At 45.3% G+C, this 19,966-nt stretch overlaps 1 protein-coding gene across 6 annotated transcripts in view; it reads left to right on the forward strand.

Annotated features, from left to right (window-relative positions):
- DAB1 (DAB adaptor protein 1) overlaps positions 1-19,966 on the forward strand; it is a 395,398-nt gene that overhangs the window by 103,178 nt on the left and 272,254 nt on the right. Inside the window, exon 1 of one of the 6 annotated variants that reach the window (XM_046660107.1) lies at positions 7,070-7,192. The exons of the other annotated variants lie outside the window; for them this stretch is intronic. The gene's annotated coding sequence lies outside the window, so the exon portion shown is untranslated. Of the gene's footprint in view, positions 1-7,069; positions 7,193-19,966 lie in introns of those variants that run through there. 6 annotated transcript variants of the gene reach the window in all.

Below are 19,966 nucleotides of genomic sequence, written 5' to 3' on the forward strand. Positions count from 1 at the left end.
TCACCTATTTCCACATCCTCCCGGAGGAAAGTCCATCCGCCTTCCGATGTATAGTCGCGTGGGTGTCTCAGACGTCCTGAGATGCTGTCTGGATATCCTTTGTCAAGCGATAAGTGTCCAAATAATTGTAGACTCGAAGGGCGAGAGACAAAGAGGACTACTCACGGCGCCATCTTGGCTCTTCTCTCCTTCCCTGAGATTTTTTAAGCTGCAGCTGGGAGAAAGATTTCGGTCGGCTCCCAAGGTGCCGAGCTGCGTGGTGAGGTGCAGGATTTGTCAATGGCTCTGACCCTGTCGTGTGGAAATACTCTTGACTGCAGGAGACAGAAGCCCAGTTCAAATTAGCTTAGATCACAGTGACATTTATTGTAAAATTTACATAAGCGTAGTCTCTCTCTGTCTCTCATTTCTCTGTCTACCTTTACAAAAGCTCCTTCCAGATGGTGGAAGTCAGGATCAGCAATGACTTCTGTATCTTACTTCTCACTGGGGTTGTGGGGAGTGTGGGAGACAGAAAAAAAAATGAAATAAATAAGAAAGTCTTACAGACCGTTAGAACAGTGTTTCTCAAATGTTGACATACCTGTCAGTTGGCCGGAGAGCTCCTATCCTGCAGACCTTAACGCTTTAGGTCTGGAATGGTCCCTAAGATTTGCATTTCTAATAAGCTGCCAAGTGATGTTGATGGTGCTGGTTTAAAGACCACACTTTGAATAACACAATGTTCAAAGATAATGTTTAAGAATTGAGGAAATATGAAAAGCTGGTGCAGTATATGGTGGTTTGGGAATGGGGTAGAAGTGAGCTATAATTTTCAGTAGGGTGATTAGGAGAGGCCCATGGAGGTGACATTTGAACAGACTTGAAAGAGTTAATTGTATTGACATAATTAAAAATATATATTATTTTCTGTTTTAAGAAACACCTATTAGTTATCTATGGCAGCATAACAAACTACCCCAAAGCTTTGCATCTTAAAGCAGTATTTACTAGTTTCAGTGGGCTGCCTTAGCTGGGCGCTCTTGCTCAGGACGTCTCACAAGGCTGCAGTCAAGGTGTCAGCCAGGACTGCTGCATTCATCCCAAGGCTTGCCTGGCATGGCTCTGTTTCCAAGCTCACTCTCGTGGCTCCTGGCAGGCCCCAGTTCCTTACGGGCTGGTGGCCAGAGGCCTCCCTCAGTTCCTTGCCATGTGGGCCTCCCCATAGGGCAGCTCACAATCATGGCAGCTGGCTTCGTCAGAGCAAGCAGACAAGAGAGCAAGGAGATGGCTGGCAAGAAAGAAGCCAAAGTTGTTCTGTAGCCTAATTTATTAAGTGACATTCCATCACTTTCGCCGTATTACGTTTACTAGAAATGAGCCACTAGGTCCAGCCTACAGTCAGGGGAGGGGAGTACCAAAGGCATACATACATGAAGCAGGGGTCACTTGGGCCATTTTAGAGGCTGCCACCACAACATATATGCCTATTAGCTCAAAATCTAAGTGTTTTATGCCTTTATACAGGTTCTTGTTACTGCTAGTTTGTTTGGCAAAGAGGATCATGGGAATTTTTTGGCTCCCAGTAGAAACCAGGATTGGCCCAAATGGTTCCAATTGAGCTAGAGTTGGCTCTGGCCGATCTTCAACTTTTGAGGTGAATCCATGCCTGTTTCTTCTTTTTGAGATCTGGGCAGAGACTGGTGGGCCACTTGAGAGCTTGTGGGCAGCTGAGCTCTGACTGACCCCCCGGCCATTTTAATGCTGCCAATAAAATTGCCTGAGGAGCCTGCCAAGGAGACAGATGCTGCTGCTGGAGAAACACCTTCTGTAGCCTGGCATTTGTCCGGTAATTGCTCTCCAAGAGAAAAGAAACTCTCCACGTGAGCAGGAAGGTGCATAGTGCCTGATTGTCAAGTATAGAGATGATTTAGAAGAAGTGCTGTGAATAAAATGCAAAAGATTTTATTAAAAAACAGAAGACATTTGTATAGATCTCAAGTTGGGTTCTTTTAAAATCCACTGACTCAGGAAATCCTTGTTTCCCAGGCATAAACTAATACACATTGAATTGAATTATGTGCAAAATGCCTCACCTGTCCCCTCACTACTGTTCCTTTTTCAGTTATATTTCTTTTGCAATAGTGAGAGCTATGATTTCCTTCTGGCTTATAGATTCGTAATGTAGCAAGGAAGTTAGGACTGGGCAGTAGGCTCCACCACATACCGGTAGGAGATTCCATCTTTTGTCTACAGTTTTCTCATCTTTAAATTGGGATGTTAATACTTCTCTCATAAAGTTGTTTTAAATATTAAGTTAAACAAAATAACGCCAGAAAAAGTTCCTTATCACATAATAAATACTTAATAAATGGTGTCTTTATGCCTGCTATACTTAGAATAACAACATTAGAAGGAGCTTTAAATAGTACATCCTCCAACACAAGTGGGGAAAGTAGAGCCCAGAAGGCTAATGACATTTCCTAAAGATCATATAATACTTGTGTTCCACTCATCCATCCCTCCAGTCATTCCCCCTGCATCCATCCATCCATCCATCCATCCAGTCACTCACACCCCCTCATCTAACCATCCACGCATCCAGGCAATATTTATTGAGCTGTACTCTCTTGACAGCGCTATTCTCATTGCAGTGGTTCTAAAGATGAACAAGTCAGGAAAATTGCCTGCCCTTAAGGGATTAGATAGACAATGAGCAAACACGTTATTGATAGGTTTTAGATGAAATAACTACTGTCAAATAAATAGGGGTTGAAATGACAGAGAGTAACTGGTAAGAGGGACACGGGGAGGCTGCTGTAGGTTGGGTGACCTGGGAAGGCCACGTCAGTTAGAGAAGGGGCATTGGAGGGGAGACCTGTCAGATAAGAAGGAACCAAGAGAAGGAACAGCAACTACGGAGGCCCTGAAGCAGAAGACGACAAAGAAGGCCGGGGTGGTGGGCATTGCACAGATCAGATGGGATATTTAGAGTTATCTAGGGAAAAAATTTGCTTAAATTATGGAATTTCTCGTCATAAAGGTAAAGCAGGTTTCTTTAACAGAGGATCTTTCAAAATTTTAAATATACTAATATTATTATGATTTTTCAAGGGATCAGGCACTGTTACATTATGAAGTATGTTCAGAATTATTTAACCGTGGATTCACGCCTTCCTTCCTTCCTTCTCTCCATCTGTCCTTCCCTTACTTATTTTTAAACAGCATCCTTAAGGAATAGAGAGTTCTGTGGGAAACCCTGGTTGGTTGAGTATGAGCCATCGTTGTGTCCTCTGAGCCTCGTGTCGTCCCTCACATGAGACCCCACGTTAGGTGGTCGCCCAGAACCTGTGGGCCAGCTTCAGTGTCAGCCCACAGAGCCTGGGATGTTAACTTTTTTTATGTTCTCTGAATAGTAAAGCAAGACAGTTTGATACAGTTTCTCTTTGGTGGGAAACGCTTCCTTTTCAGCTCATTGTCCTTTTTCACTACGGGCATCTGTCGAGTGAGGGCTGTGTTCTCACAGCCCTCGTGGGGTTCCAAGGAGTCAGTGAGTAAGTTATATGGGGAACAAACTCATGCCTCACCTTCCAAAGGCTCACAGTCCTATTTTCTTTGAAGACTGGCTTTTAATTTATATTTTCTGAGTAATAATGATAATATTAAGAGCCATCGAGCGTCTGCTGATATCAGGCCTGGCGCTGGGTGAATTACAGATTGAGCCGCTGATGCTCACATGTCGAGAGGTGGGTGCCACCCATTCCATTTTTGGTGAAGGAAGCCGTGGGGACGCAGCCATTGGGCAGGCACACAGGGCGTCAGGCCACCGTGCTTTCAGGAGCTCACAAAATGTGTTTTCATTTCTTTTAAAATCAGAAGAGGGAAATGAACATTTAGGGTTGAAGATTATGTTTGCCTTGACGCCAACACATTGTAGAATATAATTCTTACCTTTTTTTATGTCGGAAGGGACCATGGAGGAAGAAGTGCTTGAGGCCTCTGAAAGTCAGTGTGGGGACCTCGAGAGGGCTCAGGCCAGGGGCAGCTTGCTCAAAGCCACGCAGGGGAGGCAGGGGAGAGAGACAGTCCCAACCTGTGTTGCATCCCTGCTGTACCTTGAGACCTTGTTCTCAACTGGCCTTACTCCATTCTCTCCGCCTTTTAGCCTAAGCGTGCTTTCCACAGAAGCAGGGGGTGCCTGAAAGCTGGGGGACTGAGTCCTTAACTTTGGCGCCCCACCTGCCATGGGAATGAGGCAGAAGATCACAGCACCTCGTTTTCAGAGAGCCTCATCCCAGGATTCCTGAGCAAAGGCACAGGCCCAGCCGGGTCCTGATGAGAGTGGGTGCCAGCGAGAGTCCGGCTCTGTGGGCCCTGCCTGTTAAAGCAGATGATTCAGTCTGGCAGGAGCGCCCCTGTTCAGTTGGACCGAGTGCGGAACTGGCTCCTGGAGCCCTAGGAGAAGGAGCGAGCAGAGAGACAGGTGGAAAGCAGCGGTGCTGGGGTTTGCACGCAGCACTCTGCCCTTCAGCCGCTTCTGCAGAGTAGCACCTTTGGGAGGTGTGGCCTTCATGGCCCTGAGCAAGAGCCCATTGGAACAGGGGCCGTTTACATTGAAGGCGCAAGGCACTTCCCTCCATTCTTCTGTGGAAAATGGAGTTTTGATAAAACCTGGGATGATTATGGGTATCACAACAACTAAATTTGATGCTGGGTGCATTCGTCCCTGCCCTGGTGATCTTCCCTGCGGCCTTCAGCTGGTGATGCCATGCTCTCTCGCTGAGTCTATTAAGAAGAGGTTTCTGAATCATTACAGAAGGCAATTGCTTAGATAAAATTACAATATGTTCCTTCTTTGAGCCTCACTTTCCTCATTGGTAAAATGGGACTTTTAGATTATTTCTGTCCCAGCTCTGGATTCTATTTTTTGAGTGACTACTAAGAGAAAGACCCAAAGTTAAGGGCTGGGGATTTGTTCTGAGGATCAAATGAGGTCATGGACGGAAAAGTGCCATGTAATCTTATTCACCTGTATTTTAATGGAGACTAACAGCTCTCAGTTACTGAGGAACTACTGTATACCAGGGGATTTACATACTTCTTTTTCCATGATAATAATATTGTAAAACAAATATTTGTATTCACATTTCAGAGATAAGGAATTTAGGCTCAGAGAGGTTAAGAAATAGTAAAGTTTAGAGGGAGGAATTAAGCTTACGACCAACTTCACCTCATGGTCTGTTATTTTCATCACCATTATCATCATCATCATGCTTTTTGTTGCCATTGTTTCATAGTCAATTGAGAAGAAAGATGTGTACATATAGCCAACACACTAACACAGTCAATATCGAGTTAAATAGGCTTGAGCTGAGGTGTCCACTGGTGACCTCTGCCTGGATATAGATTCTGTTGGAAATAAAAGATGTGGGGCAGGGGTCTGCCCCATGGCCGAGTGGTTAAGTTCCCACCCTCGGCTTCGGTGGCCCAGGGTTTCGCCGGTTTGGATCCTGGGCACGGACATGGCACCGCTCGTTAGGCCATGCTGAGGCAGCATCCTACATAGCACAACCAGAAGGACCCACAACTAAAACATACAACTATGTGCTGGAGGGGCTTCAGGGAGAAAGGAAAAAACAGATTGGCAACGGATGTTAGCTCAGGTGCCAAGCTTAAAAAAAAAAAAAAAATGTGTGGGACATTCCAGGGAGAAAAGCACCCAGAAAACGTTAACTTCTCCTGATGAGTTAAACTGAGTCTTGATTTACTGGGAGCGAGGTCCAGCGCCATAAACATGTGCTGTTCGGTGCGGCTTTTCCTCTGCTTCCGATTAGCTGGAGGCAGGCAGCCTTCCTTTTTGAAAGGAATAACCCTTCATCCTAAGACATCTACAGAGAGTTTGGTGTCTCTCTCTCTTTTTTTTGTGTGTGTTTAACTCAGTTTGCCTTTCTAAGTCTGGGGAATTTGATGACTTAGATGGTTGCTTCAGTTTCCCAACAGGATCAGCCTTCTGGAACCCAGACTTACCAAGAATGGTGAGACAAGTTTAATCTTTCCACCCTTGGTTGGGAAGCATCCCCACGTGGGACTGCCCAGCTCTCTTGATGGGAGAGAGCGCTTTGTTCCACTGTCCCTGTAACACACTGTGTTACACATCATGAGGTCACGTTGCCCTTCCCATGCTGCATGTCACTTCCAACCATCATCTTCCTGGTACCATCACACAAGCAGCTCACTGCTGTGGCTTTTGGAGTCACAGAGACCTGTGTTCAAATCCTGGTTCTGACACTACCTGTATTTTCCTGAGCAAGCAGTTAACTCTCTCTGTCTAAGTTTCTTCTCTGTGACGTGGAGATGAAGATATTAAACCCATGTGGCTGTTCTGCTGAGGAAGAGAGATGACACGTGAGAGTCTAGCGTTTTGAAATCATCCTAAGGGATGATAAAGGAGCAGGATTAGTGGGATAGAGCGATGAGAATATTGTTGTTCTTATTTTACAAAAGGAAAATGGAGGAAATGAAGCTTGACAAAGGTTTTCCTGACCCAGGGTCACGTGACTAGTGAGTGGTGAAGCCAGCCCTGAAAAACTCAGTGCCCCCACCACCACTGCCGCCTCATGGTTCTTAGAAAGTGCTCATTGCTGCCTCAGGGGTTTGGGGTTCCATCTCCTTGAAATGCTCTTCCGCTAGGTGTCCGTCTGCGTGGCGTGCACCTTTACCTTCTGAAAAGTTTTGCTCCAATGTCATCTCAGTGAGGCCTTCCCTGACTACTTATTTTAGAAATGTGTCCCTTTCCAGCACTTTCTATTCCTCTCGGCATCCTATTTTTCTTCATAGCGCTTCCCAGCACCTGGCACACTGATGCTTGACTCCCTCATTTATTATTGTCTGCCTCCCTCCGCCAGAACCTAAGTGCCTCCCAGCACTGAGCCAGGCATGGCACACAGCCTGCATGAGTACAGACGTGTGTTTGCAGAGGAGGTGGCCGTGCTTGCATGCCCCTTGCCCTGGTGGTGCGCACAGCAGAGCGCTTTGCTGCTTCTCCCCGTGTGATTGCACCTTGCCAGACTCCTTCTCTGGCAATCACTGAAACTCTCTAATTATGATCTGGGCTGTGTACTTTGTCCTTCCTTCTTTCTGGGTGGCTCTGAGCTCCCACAAGGGCCAAGACAGCTGTCTCTTCAGGAGCTTGCTTTGCAACATGATCACATGGGTAATGCAACATTTAATTTAATTTTTTTTTAATCTCTGAGTAGCGCTCTTTATTGGAAATGAATTTGCTCAGGTTGTTGGGATTTGTTTGTTTGTAGCGTGCTAAGGTGTTTCCCCTGGTAGGAGATGGCTGTTTGAGCTCTTTCTCACCTGTGTCTGAAATTATAGGGACAGGCTTTCTAGACTGTCGTTCTGTGAAGCTGAGTTTTAGTAAATTATTTTCAGAGGGCTCCTTCTACAGTGTGGGAAAGAGTCTAATTGTCCTTTAATTCTCTTAGAGGTCTCTTTTATGCTTATTGAAATGTTTCAAAAGTAACTTGTTTTTGGAGCAGGAATCTATAAAAGTGAATGACGTTGGAAATTGCCTAATAATGTGAAATCAGGTGGCAGTGCTTTCTGTGACTGACGTTCTGAATGGTGTACACATCGGACCGTTGTTGTGTCAGGAAATGACCTACGAGTCAGGCGGCCTGGCCGACTGTCCTGTGTGATTTACTAATTGGGTGACTTTGGGCAAACCATTCAATCTCCCTAAGACACATTTCTTCATTTGCAAAAAGAAGACTCTAGGTCATTCGTCTAGATGATGTCTAAGATCCTTTCTAGCTTTAAAACCTAGGCTGGAAGGCTCTGATCTTAACTTGGATACAGCCATTACTATACTGAGCTCTGAGTTGTCACTTTCCTTCTCAAAGCTCCAGTTTCTCAGGCTTTAAAATGAGGATCAAGATTTCTATTTTGTGTTTTTCCGAAGGTATTAAGAGACTTTTTTTTGGACACACAGATGTGAAAGTACTTTTTTGGCTGTAGAATTCTATTGTTATCAGAAACAACTTCTTATTTTATTGTGATTTCATGGCAAACAATGTACCAACAAAATGGTGGGATACAAGTTAGGAGATGAAAAGTCATTGCACATCATGTTGACAGTTTTTAAATTGTGCTTTTAACATATATTGGTTTTACATTTCACTTTTGAATTCTTTGAATCCTCACCTTACATTTTAAGTTCTTGACCTGAGCTTGAGGAAGGGAGTCATAGCTTTCAGGAAATTTTCAAAGGAGTATTTGCTATCCCCATTTTTTAAACTCCATAATTTTTCCTGGGAGTTTCCCCTTGGAATTCCTGAGGGAAGCAATCTTTTCAGGCTTCTTCTGATCATATATCCCTTCTTCCTTGGATGGATATGATTTGGCAATACCTGGAGAATCTCAAATATCGAGAAAATGACTATTTGCAGGACTGGCTGTCTGCTTTCTGGAAACCACCTGTTTATGGGGACCTAACCAAGACTAAAACCCAATTAAAAATCTGGAGTAATTCATTTACCAGTTTGGCTCTTGATCTTTTTCTTCCTAAAGAATACTCCTAGTTTAGACTGTGAATTTCAATTACCAAAGGCTGAAGTTCCCTGCAGAGAGGGAAAAGGCATCATTACTGGAGTCGGTGTCTCCACAGGCCTTGGCCCAGGCGGCTGTGCAAAGGTACAGAGATTCAGCAGGTGGGGAAGGAGGAGTGGTCTAGATTCAGCAGGTGAGGGAGGAGGTGTGGTCTTATCAGCTGGAGCTGAGAGGGGAGGGTTGTGGCCAGATAATATACAAGCCACAGATCCCCCCGGACGTCACTGTTATCTTACCGTCACCTACGCCCCCATCCCTATGGTATTAATTTTAACCCTAGAGCTGATAATCTATAAGGAAGCATAAGATAGACCCAGGAGTCAGGTATTTGCAAGGTACAAAAAAATATCTTGGCATCCAGAAGACGTGGATTCCAGTCCTATTTTCAACACTTTGTAACTGGGAAACCTCTGGCCCATCTCTTCTCCTTGTCCAGCCATGGTCAAATAGGGACAGCAAAAACTGCCTCTCTGAGTTATCACAAAGATGAAGTGAGTGTACGAAAAGGAAAGTCCTTGGCAGCTGTGCCAGTAGTTAGAAAGGAAATGCCACAGATGAGGGGAGACCTGAGGCACCCTCCTAAGAAGAGGCGAAGAGCCTTTCCTTTCACTGTTGCTGTGGTCTGACGAGGCTTGCTGTCTTCCCATTAAATGGGAGGCGGGGTGAGTGGGGAGTGGAGCAAACCAGTTGTTTGGGCCTCAGGCCTCAACCTCCATGTGGATCTCACACCAGCTCACCTTTGCTACCTGTCAGAGAAGGAGAAGGAAGTAACGATGAAATGCCAGAAAGGCACTTGGGGGCTTTTAGAAATACTCACCAGAAAATATCACACACATATAATGTCAAATATACAGAGCTGCCATGGGTGTATTATTAATCATTTTATTGTTTTTTATTAGTAATAAAGACTTTAACCAAAGAGTCCACTTGAAAAAATGTTGGATATGCTTAAGGAAATGAGCATTTTTCTTTTAAAACTTTGTCTAAGAGAAGGCTACCCAGAATCCTCATACTTGGCAGGCAGAAATTAATCTAAATGTTTTCCAAATGTACCAAGTGCTTGCCTGAATAGACAAGGAGCCTGGGGCTATTTCCCGTGGGAGTGGTGAGTTATGAATCCCAATATGAGATGTGTGTAATGAAAAAAAAATGGGTCTGTTCAAAGAGGGAAAAGACGTTTTTGAATATTTGGCAAAACAGGTTATTTTTAAACTGAGGAAAAATGGGATTGTAGAGATTTCAGAGATTTTGTGATTTTAGTTATTCAGCTATATGTGGGACTTCCTTGCATCTCATTAGCACAGGGGCAAAAGGAAATGCAGGAGAAATAGCAGACTACCCAATAGCAGAATGTCCATGCCCTTGGGTGGCCTTCTGTTCATCAAGAGACAAGATAGATAAATAAATGGCAATTTATGCAAGGCAGCGTGGTTTTATGGAAACCTTGGGATATTTGGAGTCAGGTGCACTTGGGTTCTAGATCTGGAACCACTCTAGAAATGGGACCTGGGGATTGATATTCCATCAGTTCTGTGCCTCAGTTTCTACTACTACAAAATGGAGATGATAATGCTTGCCTTCCCAGATTGTCAATTTTAAGGAGACAGGCATGGGTGATGCTTAGCACAGAACACAGCGTCATAGCTTCTCACAAATGTAACTCTACTTTTCTTTCTTCCATCCTCCCTTCTGTTTTATGCTCTGTCACAAGGAGACATGTAGTCATGAAGTTCCTTAGAAATTTTGAAGAATATGGGCTGTGACAATATTTTTCATGGAGGACGACCTTCACTTGACCTTGAGCTGGCTGTCTTCTGCTTGGCCTTCCAAGTGCTCTCTCTGGCCTTCTCCACTTCCCCCTCCCACCACACTGCATCCTGTGTGGACTGCATCCATGGGCTTCCTGGACCCTTGGCCTCTTCCTGGTTTGAGCCAATGCAAAATTCCAGCAGGAGGCTGAAGGGCAGGAAGGAGGAGAGTGAAGTCTCTGTGTTTTGATCCACTTTCTGGCTTTCTCCTGGTAGGTTGCCTTGGGCTTGCTGTATCCTGGGTGGAAAGGCACTGCTTGGTTATGTTTTTTTTGGTGAGGAAGATTGGCCCCAAGCTAGCATCTGTTGTCAATATGCCTCTTTTTCCTTGAGGAAGATTTGCACTGAACTAAAATCTGTGCCAAGCTTCCTCTATTTTCTGTGTGGGACGCTGCCACAGTGTGGCTTGATGAACAGGGTGTAGATCCACACCTGGGATCAGGACCCACGAACTGCATGCCACCAAAGTAGAGTTGGTGAACTTAACCACTATGCCACCAGGCTGGCCCCTCACTGCTCTTTTTAAGGCAACTTTCTCTACAGGGTTCCCTCCCAGTTCTGGTTGCCCCTCCCTTCTCTCACCCCTGCAGGTCCATGAGAGGTAACGGTTCTGCTGTTCTAACCCTGGGATACTTCCCGGGCCTGTGGGGTTTCCCTTCAACACAGCCCACCCTTGTGCAAATAATCCCTTTATTAACTCTTCTGGAACAATCTTGTTTTGAATTTGTCATCTGTTTTGAGCTCCCTTTGATCAAAGGGTGGGCTGAGTTTGAGGAGGTTGGCACTGGATGACGGGCTGTGTTCTAGGGTCTGTGGCCAACTTAGTCTGGCTGTAGCATGTATTTCGTGTGAGGATGAGGAGGAAGTGAGGCGTGAGTTTGGGGAGGCGTGCCAGACTGGAGCCTGAAGGTCAGCTTAAGTTAACATATCAGATTTTGTATCATAGCAGAAATAGTTTCTGGTAATTGTGTCCTGATTCATTTTGACAGGTATGTATTGAAAAACTAACAGGTATATGGTATAGGAAATAAATATCAGGAATTTCTCCCTTTTCTTTCCAAAGAATTGTATGCAAATGAAATAGAAGGTAGGGAAGGCAAACAGTATGTAATAAGTACGTCCTGTAGTACCAGGCAGTTTTCAAATCTTATTTATTCTACTCAGCACCCATTAGGGGTAGGGTACCAATTTCCAAACTTTACAGAGGCACAAATTAGGGCTCCAAGACTTCAAGGGACTTGACAAAGGTCACACATCTGGGACCCAGAGGAGCCATGGTTTGAAAGCCCACGGCAAGTCAACGAGACTGTGATGTTGGTGTTTTTTGTCTTTATCAGCTACAAGATGTGAATAGTGATGTATTTAAGGGTTTGGATAAGAGGTATAGCCATCCCGGAGTGTGAGCCTCAGGCTATTTGGTACAGGCTCCCCAGTAAGGATGGGTGTGGCAGGGTGAGGCCGTGCACAGCAGCCAGGCTGGGAGTCTCAGTACAGCCGTGCGGCCTGGCCTCCTGGAGCTGGGGCTGGGTTTCACAGCAGGAAGGCTCCCTGGATCTCTCGGGATGAGGGTATCTTGCTCCCATTGCACAGGAGTTTGTGTGCTCCCTGCCATCCAGTATCCTCAGCTTCTATTTTTGCTGAAAATGACCTCTCTCTAATTATGTATTTTTTCTCTACCTGGTGGCTTCTGCTAGTCTTCCCTTCTGCCAGCTCATAACTTCAGCTCAGTCATCCCCTTGCTGCCTCACAGCTTCTCCCTGTGCATCCTTTCAGTTGTGGTCCCATTTACCAGTGGACAGAATCTGTGTGAATGCTTTCAAGTCCTTGAGAGTGAGCATATGCATATCTTCTCATATATCCGGTTTGTCTCCAGCTCTTCCTGCCAGGCCATGATGTGGCTGCTGGTCATCAAGTGAATTGTTCTGGGGAATGGAATCGACTCCTGGTTTAGTCAACTAGAACTCAGATTAGGGCGTGGACATCTGTGAGGGCCATTATTCTGTCTATCACAGTGCCGCCCAAATGCAGAGTACACTCACGGTCTCTCCGAGCTCAGCAGTTCAAAACGTCCAATCTCATCTAAACTTCATCAGTTCGGAAGCCCAAGTTCTCATTATCTAAGTCATTGAATCATGTTCCGATGATTAGGGCATGGCCATCTTTGAGGGGCGGTTTTCCTGCATTTTACGTTATGTCATTTAATTCATTGACCCTGACTGGGCTGTATTCTCAGAGCATCGCGGTTTGCAGTGAGCACATTCAGGCCCAGGGGAGTTCAGCGTGGGGCGAGGCCGTGGGGTCATGCTGGCCCTGAAGGTGCATGTGAATTCTGTTAACCATTATGCCTGTGTTTCCAAAACTTTGCTGCATATTCAAATCCCTGTGGCGCTTTTAAGGCTCGCAGTACCCGGGTTGCACCTCAGAGCAGTTGAAGTGAGAATCCAGACTGGGAGACCAGCATCAATCGTTTTCCCAGCTCCTCAGGTGATTCCAACATGCAGCAAAGTTGGGAACCTCTGCACTGACTCTGCTGCCTTTACTCACCACCCGAGGCTGCTGTGCGAGGGGACGGGTGCGCATGGGGCTGGCGTGCGAGGGGACGGGTGCGCGTGGTCAGGGAAGCCTTCCCCGCGGAGGGGAGCTTGAGCTGAGATTCGAGGCAGTTGCTGGGTGTAACAGTGAGGAGGGTGGCGTTTATGGAGAGGAAACAGCTTTCCATGTTGGTGATTTGCTATTTGCCAAGTGTGACTGAATTTTTGTGTTTCTGTGAGAAGGTTCAAATAAATACATTCACAAATCAGGAAACAAACAGAAAGAGCTCCTTTGTGAGAGCATCCATCCGCATTTATGGCTTCAGGGAAACACAGCCCCACGGTTCTCACTGTTGTGTGTGCTTTTTGTGCGGGAGAGAATTGTGGAAATTGGGTTGCTTCCCGTCAAGTGCGGATCCCTTTGTGGAGAAAATGTGAGCCGTCCGTGTATCCCATTTGACAGTAATTGAGATCGGACCGGCAAATCATTAGCTAAGCAGAGGAAGATGACGGGCCTTTCTTTCCAAAAGGAAGGTGGTATAAATTAGGTGTTCGAGAAGAGAGAGAGGAATTAACACAGGATGTCGCGGTGGGGGCCTGCTGTGGTCGGCTCTCCCTGCAGGAGAAAGTGGTGGCTCGCGGCAGAGACTGAGTGTGGCCAGCGGGATGGGCTGTTGCAGGAGGAACTGACTGACGTCCACTGTGATGGGACAGTCACTGGGATGTGGATGGCTGGCTTAGCCCCTGCCCAGGGCCACCCTCGAAGCCAGGCAGCCTGGGGACACCTGTGGCACACTCGCTCAGCTCGTCCCTTAGAGCTGTTGTCCTGTCTTGTTCTCTTTCCCAGTGTCAGTTTTGGAGATAGTGACTGCAGCTTGTCAGAGGGACAGTGAAGAATGATGGTATGTATTTTGGGTAAATCAGCAGGTGAAGCTGCCAAATGCGGCATTTGTTTATTTAAAATCCCCTTCACTAGGAGGGCCTCATTAAATGTCTTTTCTTCCTGCAAGACCCCAGGGGACAGCAGTAGTTCCATGTGACGCAAACCCACTGTGCAGGAGCAGGCATGATAGCAGAGAGCTCAGTCGTGAAGAGCAAATGCACAGTGTGGCTGCCTCCTCATCTCACCAGGGGGCCTAAAATGAGGGAAGGCATCGTGGCTGAGAAGCCCTGGAGGGAGATGTCCGTTGAGGAGTAGAGTTGGGGAACAGGCACGAGGGCCACCTGAGGCCAGGCCTGCCCTTGGAAGGGTGTAGCAGCCACCGAGCGCTGATTCCTCTCTCTGTCCCTCCAGCACGTAGCACAGGGCCTGCCGTGCGCGGAGGAGGTGCTTGGGACATGATGTTGAATTGATTTGATTGACAGGACCTGCGGTTTGATGGCCATGTGCTGAAGGAGGTGGGGATGTTTGCTTTTGCACTGTTTTTCGGAAGACTCGTTTATCTAGGACATTTTTGGAGAGGAAGATTGGCGAGCATGAGCTTTTAAACTTAGTGGCTCCATTGCTCGCAGTTTGCCTCCCTGTCCCCAGTGTCATTGGCCTCTAGTCCCAGGTGATGGGCTGGCACCATCTTGAAAGAACTGGAACTCTGTCATGGCTCCCCTGTTAAACCACTGTGGTGGCCCCCTGTCACCTGCCAGTAGCCACTCCCGGTCCATGACTGATTTTGGAAGTCTGCACCCTGCACCAGTGTATGAATTTTTATATATAAATTGACATACATGTGCTACTGTTAATCTACATTAACAGTTAAAGTAATGAACTATTTCCTATTTTTTTTAGAGAAAATAATTGGAAGTAGGTATTGCGGAATTAGATTTCTTGCCTCCGGTGGGTTTTCTTGAGCACTCCTGGGCTGCATGCTCCCTGGTTTGAAGACTCTGAGCCTACAGGATCCTCATTTTGCAGATGAAGAAACGGAGGCTCAGAGCGGTTAAGCAGTGTAAGCGTCTAAAGTTCCCCAGGCAGCTGGTGGTAGAGTCAGGCGGGATTCCGACCCCAGCCCCTCGGACAGCTCGTGCTTTAGGTTCTGCCACCCACTCATACGTTTGGTAAAATTAGAATTGAGAATTTTAGAAGGTTGGGTGGAAGTGGGGCCCCAAGTATTAAAAGCACGAATGGAATTATTTTAGGTTTATAGTTTATTTTTTCTGATACTCTGAGTTTATGTAATGAATTTTCATGGTGCAATAAATACTTAATGAAACTATGATCCATTAGTTAAACGAAATGTCCCTAAGTATGCCATGTTGCTGTCACATAAATCCCTTTAGTATTGCTGAAACCTAGTTCTAACTTTTGTTAGTTTTGAGTTTGATTAAAGAAACAGGTTCTGTTCTTCCTATCATTGCCTTGCTGAAGGCTGATACCTGAGTAATAACAGTGCCTGCCTTCTGGAACATAGCATTTTATTTTTCCAAACGTACTTGCACGTAACTTTTATTCTCATTCATTTAATCCCATGAGTTATATTCAGCATTATCCCATTTTACAGATGAATAAACTGATAAACCATTTAAATAGTTTTTTTAATTCTAGATTTTACCCTAGAAAAGCCAGACCACCAGATAGCTGTATAGCAAGATCCCACTTATTTGCTTTTCACTTTAGTTAAAAAAAGAAAGCATGGTTTGTTCATAGAAAATTTAAAATGACTTGGGTCACCTTGTTTTGACCCTGTTTACAATTATTACTACTAAATTAGGCTTTGGTATTATGTTCTCAGCATAAGTTAGGGGATATTGAAAATTCCCTGTTGAATTTCTTGTAGAGACAGTACTGATGGTAATGTCCATGATACCACATGGTATTGATTTGATGAAAGTCTATACATCCTTTTCATTCTCCATTTTTGGTTCAAAGGAAAAAAAAATGCTTTATTTGAGCATAGACTTTGTGAAACCTGTAACTGATCGTATTTCCTTCTTTGCTTTGGCCTCTAGGAATCTCATAGCAGATTGACAACCCATCTTCTGCAGCTGTACAGATTTGTTTGGTGCCCTGTTCTTGCTTTTGCCTTCACCTTAACTTCTAGTCCTTTCTTCCCTTCACTCTAGTTTTCCTCATTTATTAATTTAATCTTATTATAGAGAATGGCTTTCTGTAAAGCTTTTTTGTAAGCTGCCTGAAATGCTTTCTTTTTGTTTTTTTGCGTAATGTCAAGTAAACATAACCAACAAGCAACATAATGAAGATGAGATCTCAGGCCAAGAAATGTCATCTGCTTCTGTGATTTTTCTCCCCTTTCTTGATATGCACAATTGTGGCAAAACAGCGTAATAGGGTCTACAATGAGATTGTTAATCTGTCACCTTCGTGGCCTTCAGAGCTTTAAGGCCAGGAATATATTCGATCGGTGTATTGTTTTTCTTGAAGATTTGGTCAAAGCAGTGCTGGCTCCACATTTGCCGTGAGGATGCTGTCTGTACGTTGTCCGCAGAGAGAGAGGTCACGCCGTTGAATATCCACGTGCTGAAGTTCCTGCGGCACTCGCACTCTGACACCCCCAGCAGCTTCGAATAAATGCTGCATGTGGGTTCCAGCAGAACTTCCCTCTTCCCCTATTTTCTTGTCTCTGAAAAGAACAAATGTGCAGAATGAGCGACTTTTAGGTATTTTCCAAAGAGGCTCGATCAGATCGGGTATGCCTTGGCATATTTTATAAAAAGGAAAAGGATGGACAGATTAAAGCCATAATCCCAGAGGAGAGGGAGATGCTCCAGCAAGGGCTGACTTTGGCCGAGTAATTAGAGGAGCTTGCTGTGATCCACGGCTCAGGTCGATGAAGGGTGTCCGTGGGCAAAGTCCTGGTGTGGAGGCAGAGCCTGCGGAGGAAGTCCAGAGCTCAGGGAGAAAGAGACCTGCTCGGAAGGACTTTGGTTTAGAGGCTTCCGCCAAGTCAGGCAGTCCAGGCAGATAGGGGGTGAAGTTGGAATCTGTGATAAGAACTGACAGCTATAAACTAATTGTAAACTCAGCCAGCCTTGGGAACTAGGAACCATGCCGTCTAGAGAGCTGGAAAGGGTTTGAATTTAAAAGTGAGGCCAGAATTGGCTTTGTTGCATACCTCTGTGTGCGTGTCTGAGTGAGCATTTTTTTTTTTTTAATTTGGACATAATCTCAAAATTATAAGAAAAGAATAAGAATATACAAAAAAGGACTTATGCCCTGTATTTGGATTCACTTATTGCTAACATTTCATCCCATTTGCTTTGTCATTTGTGTATTCTCTCGCTTTTTGTGTATGCATACACACACATGTGCACGCATGTACTTATGAGCATGTGTATGAATTTTTTCTGAATCATTTGAAAGTAAGGTGCACATATCTTAGCCTTTTATTCTTATTTGGTGTGTATTCCCTAAGAATAGATACATACCACAGAAAAGTTATCAAATACATTTAGCATTCATATAGTATTTTTAGCTAATTTGCCATACATGTTCAGATTTGTCTGTTGGCCCAATAGTTTCCTTTGTAGCCTTTCTTTTCTCTCCAGTACAGGATCCTGTACAGATATTGCATTTAGTTGTTAAATCTGTTTAGTTTCTTTTAATCTAAAAATATTTCCACAGCCTATTTTTGTCCTTTAGTACTAGATTTTTGAAGAATACAGTCCTCTCCCACTTTTTTTTTTTTTGAGGAAGATTAGTCCTGAACTACCATCTGCCACCAATCCTCCTCTTTTTGCTGAGGAAGACTGGCCCTGAGCTAACATCCGTGCCCATCTTCCTCTACTTTGTACATGGGATGCCTACCACAGTATGGCTTGATAAGCAGTGCCATGTCCACACCCGGCATCCGAACTGGCGAACCCCGGGCCGCCAAAGTGGAACATGCGAACTTAACCGCTGAGCCATTGGGCTGGCCCTCTTTCCCCCATTTTTAAATGCATACTCTCATTAGATTCCTGGCTGGACCCCTATGTGGAGGTGATGTGCCCCTCTCCGAGTATCACATGATGGTCATCTGCCCCTCTTTCTTTTTTTTTTTTTTTTGCCCCTCTTTCTTAATGTTAATTTTGATAACCTAAGTGAGATATTGTTCAGTTTCTGCATTGTATAATCATAAATTTTTCCCTTGCAACTACAAATAATGTGAGAAGATACTTTAAGACTTGCAAATGTCTTGCTTCTCATCAAAAATTTTCCTAGATTTAGCATTTTGTGATGATTCTTGCCTGAGCTTTCCTCTGATGGCTGTGGTGTGGCGTTTCTGCTCCGGCACGCCCTCTCGATCTCCCAGACAGAACCTCTCCCGCTCTGAGCAGGGCAGCCTTCCCTTCTCCCCCGCTGGCTCATCTGTCATCAGTATGGATTCATGCATTTCCATTTTTTTAGTGGTTTATTATTTATGACTATCCTTAAATTACATTGGTGTTTAACTTGTTCCCAATTAGGCCAGTGAGGGCTCCTCCACGGTGGCTTCTGTGTCCGTGGATATGTCCCCATAGTTTGTGTTTGTTTTGAGCACTTTCTTACTCTCTGGACTAACAAGATACTCCTGGCTCACCTTGCACCTGCCCTGCCCCAGCATTCCCCCATTTCTCCAGGAACTCCTGGTTCCTGTTACTAGGGAATGGTCGTAGAAACCCGAATCTAGGTATTGGGTAGCACGTTGTTACTGGGCTTCAGTGGACAGAGCGGGGAAATATATGCATATAGACACATACACACATACATATATGTATATGTGTGTACACATACATTTATATACAGATGCATATATATTTTAATTTTTCTTTTTTGAGGAAGATTATCCCTGAGCTAACATCTGCCGCCAATCCTCCTCTTTTTGCTGAGGAAGGCTGGCCCTGAGCTAACATCTGTGCCCATCTTCCTCTACTTTATATGTGGGATGCCTACGACAGCATGGCTTGCTGAGCGGTGCCATGTCCACACCCGGGATCCAAACTGGTGAACCCCAGGCTGCAAAAGCGGAAGGGGCGAACTTAACCGCTGTGCCACCGGGCCAGCCCCACATGTATATTTTATAAATGAGGAATTTACCCTGAAATCTCCTATTTCCAATCTGTCCCCACAGCGTTCTTTCCTGCCATCTCCCTTGCTGTATTTTAATGTCTCTTCTTCCCTAGCGAGAACCTTGCCTCCCAAGAACATGCACGCTCTCACTCCTTTGCTCAGACCTATAGCACGTCTAAAATAGTTGCATGATGGCTTTCCCCGTAACACTATAAGAAACAAGCCTACTGAAAAGGGTTTGGGGTTTGTTTCCAGCTCCCCCTGTCCCAACCCTGCCAGAGACTTGAGCGTAAAGAGTTCAATTCTGTGTTCCTAAGTTACTTATATGACTTTTCTCTCCCACCCCTTCAGCGGTTCTGTTTATGATGTTCATTTGAAATAAAATTGGAGTGATTCGTTTCAGTCCACTTCCAGTTTTATACTCGTCCCCACTTCCTGTCCCCGTTAATTTACTTTTTTCAGATATGTAGGACATTCATATCTTCCAAATGTGGAAACTATGCAAAAAGCTATACAGTACTCTGAGCAGTGTCCCCCGCTGCCATATCCTTCCACCCAGCTGCCCAGTCGCTGTTCCACCACCCAGGATCTCCCCGTGTCGATCAGCACCTTCACTCTGGTCTGGTTGGTTTGTCCTGTGTTTCTATTTGCAAAGATAAGTAGCTTTATGTTTCCCCCTTTCCTAAGTGCCCAAATCTCATTTATGTTCCCAATCGTACATGCTTGGAGGTGGCCTTCCCACTTTACTGGCGAGGAAACTGAGACTTCTCGCCTGTGTTGTTGCAGACCTTTGTGCCTCGTTGATAAATGGCCTGTTTTCGGAGCTTTATGGTTTGGATGGAGCTGCTTAAGATGCCCTGACTCATGGAACATGCAGGTAGTGGCATGCAGCTTTCATCCATGCAGTTGTGCCACGGGCACCCGAAGCCCTGGGTCTGGGACCACTGCCTCTCCATCTGGTTTTTAAGGCGGGATTGTCCTTTTAGACTGGAATTTGTGATGTTCTTAGCCTATCACACAGGCTTAAATGAGCGTGTGGGACGTGGCTGGGA

This window comes from Equus quagga, chromosome 5 (genome assembly GCF_021613505.1).
Source record: "Equus quagga isolate Etosha38 chromosome 5, UCLA_HA_Equagga_1.0, whole genome shotgun sequence".
NCBI lineage: Eukaryota > Metazoa > Chordata > Mammalia > Perissodactyla > Equidae > Equus > Equus quagga.